The 5925-nt window shown below is 38.4% G+C and overlaps 1 pseudogene; it reads left to right on the top strand.

Annotated features, from left to right (window-relative positions):
• Positions 1-425: 425 nt before the first annotated feature.
• On the top strand, positions 426-2779 carry LOC104677779 (annotated as a pseudogene).
• The last annotated feature ends 3146 nt before the right edge of the window (positions 2780-5925 follow it).

The raw sequence follows: 5925 nt of genomic DNA, 5'->3' as shown, positions 1-5925 counted from the left end.
TTGCTTTAGTTTAAAAATGATACTTTTGTTCTGTTGCCAGGCTGGAGTGCAGTCGTGCGATCTCTGCTCACTGCAACCTCCGCCTCCGGGGTTCAAGCCATTCTCCTGCATCAGCCTCCGGAGTAGCTGGGATTACAGGCGCCCGCCACCACGCCCGGCTAACTTTTGTATTTTTAGTAGAGACGGGGTTTCACCGTGTTGGCCAGGATGGTCTCGAACTCTTGGCCTCGTGATCCGCCCGCCTCCGCCTCCCAAAGTGCTGGGATTACAGGAGTGAGCCACTACGCCCTGTCGTTCAATTTTATCAATATTCCCAAATGTTTACTATTATTTCATGATTAATCATTTACATAATTTTTCTTTCCCTCTCCCATATTGCTTCGCTAAATTAACTGAAAACATAACAGACGAGCCCTCCCGGGGGCATGGGTAGCCGGCGCCCACCTGCCCGGGGACAGGGGAGCCTGGGCGCCTGCGAGCGGGGAACGCCAGGCGGTGGGACGAGCCGGAGGAGAGCGCGGGCTGGCGTTCGCCGAGGTGCAACCCGCGGGGACCCAGTCGCACTTCCGGTGTGAGCGGCGGCCCAGCCCTAACTGCCACCCCTCCCCTTCCCTCCTTCTCTGAACCCGCCCATTGTGGGTAAGACACTCAGCTGTCACCGCCTGCTCTGTTGGCCGCTACCTGCAGCAAGATAGGGCAGCCATCGCCTGGCGAAGACAAGGAGAAGGTGGCCGCCGGAGCTGGGGCCCCAGCCGCTGCTGGAGCAACAGGTGATTGGGCTTCCACACAGTTAGGAGGAGCACCAAACCGATGGGAGGTTTTGTCAGCCACACTTACAACTATAAAAGATGAAGCTGGTAATCTGGTACAGATTCCAAATGCTGCCACTTCAAATCCCCTTCAGAATTTGCAGAATCAACAAACGTTTTCAGATGCACCATGATCAGATTCGTCAAATGGTACAGTGTCTAATGTTCAATATTAAGTAATACTACAGATTCAGTCAACAGAGGATCAGCAGGTTCAAACTGGTTTCGCAGGCTCTTCAGATAATGGGGATATAAATCAATAAGGCAGTCAAATTCAGATCATTCCTGCCTCTAATCAAACCTTACTTGCCTCTGGAACACCTGCTAACATCCAGAATCTCCTACCACGGACTGGTCAAGTCCAGGTTCAGGGAGTTGCAATTGGTGGTTCATCTTTTGCTGGTCCAACCCAAGTAGTTGCTAATGTGTCCTTTGGTCTGCCTGGAAATACTACCTTTGTACCAATCAATAGTGCCGATCTAGAGTTTTTGGGACTCTCGGGCAGTTCTCACACAATGACTGCAGGCATTAATGCCTATGGACATTTGATAAACACAGGACAAGGTACAGATAGTTCAGACAAATCAGAAAAGACTGGTGAGAGAGTTTCCCCTGATATTAAGCTAATACTGATACAGATTTATTTGTGCCAACATCTTCATCACAGTTGGCTGTTAAGATAAATAGTACAGGTATATTACAACAAAACACAAATAGCTTGACTACTTCTATGGGCAAGTTCATTTTCTTCAGATCTTCAGGGAAATTATATCCAGTTATCTGTTTCTGAAGAGACACGGACACAGAATATTCAGGTTTCTCCAGCACAGCCTGTTGTACAACATCTACAGCTTCAAAAGTCTTGGCTGCCAACCAGTGAAGCCCAAATTGTGCAAGGTATTACACCACAGACAATCCATAGTGTGCAAGCCAGTGGTCAAAATATATCACAACACGCTTTGCAAAATCTTCAGCTGCAGCTGAATCTTGGAAACATTTTAATTTGGTCACAGACAGTGACCCCTTCTGGATAAATAACTTGGCGAACGTTTCAAGTACAAGGGGTCCAGAACTTGCAGAATTTGCAAATACAGAAAATTGTTGCCCAACAACTTTGACGCCTGTTCAAACACTCACACTTGGTCAATTTGCGGTAGTTGGAGCTTTCACTTCCACTCCAGTTAGTCTAAGCACTGGTCGGTTGTCAAATCTACAGACAGTTATGGTAAACTCTATAGATTCTACTGGTATACAGCTACATCCAGGAGAGAATGCTGACAGTCCTGTAGATACTAGGATGAAGGAAGAAGAACCTGATCCTGAAGAGTGGCACAACTGTGTTGTGACCACAGTTAAGAGTATCACGTGGTAGATGAGGAAGGGAACCAACAACATCAAGAAGGAAAAGGACTTCGGAGGATAGCTTGCACCTGTCCCAATTGTAAAGAAGGTGGTGGGAGAGGTACCAATCTTGGGAAAAAGAAGCAACACATTTGTCGTATACCGGGGTGTGGTAAAGTCTATGGGAAGACCTCACTTCTGAGAGCTCATTTGCATTGGCATTCTGGAGAACACCCTTTTGTTTTTGTAACTGGATATACTGTGGTAAAAATTTTACTCGAAATGATGAATTACAGAGGCTCAGAAGAACACATACAGGTGATAAGAAATTCATTTGTTCAGAATGTTCAAAATGCTTTGTGAGAAGTGACCATCTTGCCAAACATACTAAAACACAGCAGAATATAAAAGGTATTCACTCTAGCACTACAGTGCTGGCATCTGTGGAAGCTGTGCGAGATGATACTTTGATTACTGCAGGAGGAACAACACTTACCCTTGCAAATATTCAACAAGGTTCTGTTTCAGGTTCTGTTAATACCTGCACCACCAGCAATCAAGATATCCTTGCCAACATTGAAATACCTTTATGACTTGTCACAGTTTCTGGAAATGAGACAATGGAGTAAATATTACACAAATACCTATTTGTTGTGGTTATATTTATACAGTATTGAGAAGAATATTGTTCCTAAGTTCTTAGATATCTTTGTATTGATATGCAGAAATTTTTGAATTGACAGTAACTTGGTTATATATAAAGAGAAAATTGAATATAACAATGTGAATGGTAGTCTAACCAAATGCATCAATCCTGTGTGGTTTAGTGTAAAAATGAGAACATGTTAGTATTTATCTATTGTAAGATAAAGCTGGGTGAAAGAAATCATGGTACGATAAAAATTTTGTAATTTTCTTGATGACTGGAATTTTTATTATGCATAACTGACAAATCAAGTGTCCAGGCAAATATTACGTACTGTAAGTTTTACTTAGCTTATCAGTTTGTCATTTCGAAGCTAATTATTTTAATTAGGTTAACTATGTACAAATTTTAAGAATTACTCTTGTAAGATTTTGAAAACTGCATTTTAATATGGAACTCTAGAGATAGTCACCTTTTAAATCCTACATAAGTTTTTTGTTGAAAAGTCATGTTTAAAATTTAATTTGCCAAAACAATGTCTTGTTAATATTCTTTCAATAACAAAGTTGGGCAATATAACCAATGTTTAAGAAACTTTAAAATGTATAGCTTGAGGCATTTGGATGGTAAGAAAATGTTATAGTGAATTATCCCTTTTCTTGAATATTGGAGAACCAAAACAATAACTTGTATTGCATCTTAGCAGTGATTTTTATCCATTCTTGTTTCCAAAAACCGTGTCTGCCAGCGCCTTAAAAGTCATCATGTAAATTACCAGTAAAGTATAACATATGCAAACATAACAAAATCATTTCCATAGTGACGATACTGCAACCACATGGATATTAGTCATAGCAAAACTAGAGGCTTTATCATTTTTTTAAGGCTTCTTTTTTTTTTTTTTTTTCAGTCCAGGTAGTCAGTCTGCACTTAAATATCAATCATTTTTCTTTTTTGCTTCTTCTCTTAAAATTTATATGTATCCAGTACATTTTATTGAGAAATGTATGTTTTTTATTGTGCTCTATTTTCTTTTTATTTTTGTATTATTGTTTATATTTTCAATTTTAAAAATGTACAAAATAAAGTTACATTGCTGGTCTTGGAAGAGCTATACAATTTTCCCAAATGTATACCTATAACTGTAGCAGTTCAACTATCGCAAAAATTTGGAATTCTGTTCATTTGTTATTCTTAAGACCATCTTAAATTTGAAGACTACTTTAATTTATGTTTAAAGTGTATTATAACAGTGTGGTAGTTAATAAAACACTATTCTTTTTCTTTTGAAAAAAATAACAGAGGGATATGGAATCCAATATTTATTTTAATTGTGTACTTTTCTGGTATTCAGCAATACATATGCTTTATATAGGTCAAGGCAGTTTGCAAAAACTAGACCAGACGTTCACCACATTAGAAAAAGGCAGGATAATTTTATATTGTTTTAGAAATATACTTTATGGAATACTCTATTGAATCTAAGCATCAGTGGCTACTGCTGCTTCTTAAATTTTCATGCCATGCATTCAAAAATACCTTATATATTTCCTTTTTTAGTGTTCCAGTAGTTGATAAAAGATCCGATGAAATGAAACTAGGTTGGGTATCAAAAATTTAAAAGTTTTATTGACAGAATGGTATTATTCTATAATATATAATTTCCCCATTGAATCTGATAGTGATTTTTAAAATCTTATTTGAAGTATTACAGTGTACAAATAAATTCTAGTGACTTTTTTCATTGAGAGTAAAATCATGCTATTGGATAAATTTTTTTTTTTTTTTTTTGAAGTGGAATCTCGCTCTATCACTAGGCTAGAGTGCAGTGTTGTGATCTTGGCTCACTGCAGTCTCCACCTCCTGGGTTCAAGCAATTCCCCTGCCTCAGCCTCCTGAGTAGCTAGGACTACAGGTGCATACCACCACGCCTAGCTAATTTTTGTGTTTTAGTAGAGACAGGGTTTCACCATGTTGGCCAGGATGGTCTCGATCTCCTGACCTTGTGATCTGCCTACCAGCTTTTATTATTATATAAGTGAATAAATTAAATCCAAGGATTTCAAAAAATTTGTAGATGCTAGTATACACTAAATTATATGTACATTTCTATACATCAGTTATATATGTTACACCCATCATTTGAGTCTCATATTTAATCTTTAGATGCTTCATTCTTTTAGATGTTTGAAATATGAAGGAGAATAGATAACGCTGTTAAATGATTAAATTAGCCATAACTACTGAAATATTTGTGTATAACCTGAGCATAATTTGCAACTCACATATGTGTTTTGCCAAAATCCCTTGGTAAAATATATTTTAACTAGGATCAGAATAGAGGAATCAGGGCTTGGATAAGATGAGACCGTTAAGGTGCAAAGTTTAAGGCACAAGATTCAACAGAATGCAAAAACATCTGTCATCAAAATAATGACTTTTCAGAGGACGGGTCGACCAGATGTCTCCAATCTGGAATTGGCCTCTCAATCTGTTGTGTAGATGTGTGTTGATTACATGGGATTGGGCAATAGCAGACGGGGCTTAGTATTCAGTAAAGAGACTGAACATTAGAATGAATCTGGATACAGGCTTTTGAGGTGGTGCATCTGTGCAAGGTGGGAGAGTTGGTCAGGACCTTGAGGGGAGGCAGAAACAGAATGCCTGTACAATGTATCTTACTGATACTGTTCTAAATAAAGAAAAAGACTATAACCTTACTCGATAAGATGATAACCACATCCTCGAGAAAGAAGTGTACTCTTTAGGTGAGTACTTCTCTGATAACAGAGAGTGTAAACCTAAGTTAATTGTCAGTCTATATGAAGTTGCTCTTGTCAAATTTTATGATTCATTAGACCTGAAAAGACAGCCTTTAGACAGCAAAGAGAAAATGAAACTAATGTTGAATTATTGAACATATCTAATTAAGCAGTCTACCAGTTGTTGGACATTTAGGTCATTCCAGATTTTCCTTGCTATAAACAGCCTAAGGATGAGAGAACCAAAAGCTTAACTCAAATACAATCAGAAGGAAAATTCTTTCCGTTGAAGGAATGAACATTTTTATCTCCATCATTATATGTAACAAATTTTAATTCTATATCAAAAATGGAAAATTGGAGTCCT

The sequence above is a fragment of the Rhinopithecus roxellana genome, chromosome 18, assembly GCF_007565055.1.
Source record: "Rhinopithecus roxellana isolate Shanxi Qingling chromosome 18, ASM756505v1, whole genome shotgun sequence".
Taxonomy (NCBI): Eukaryota; Metazoa; Chordata; class Mammalia; order Primates; family Cercopithecidae; genus Rhinopithecus; species Rhinopithecus roxellana.
This window is presented reverse-complemented; position numbering and strand designations above follow the sequence as displayed.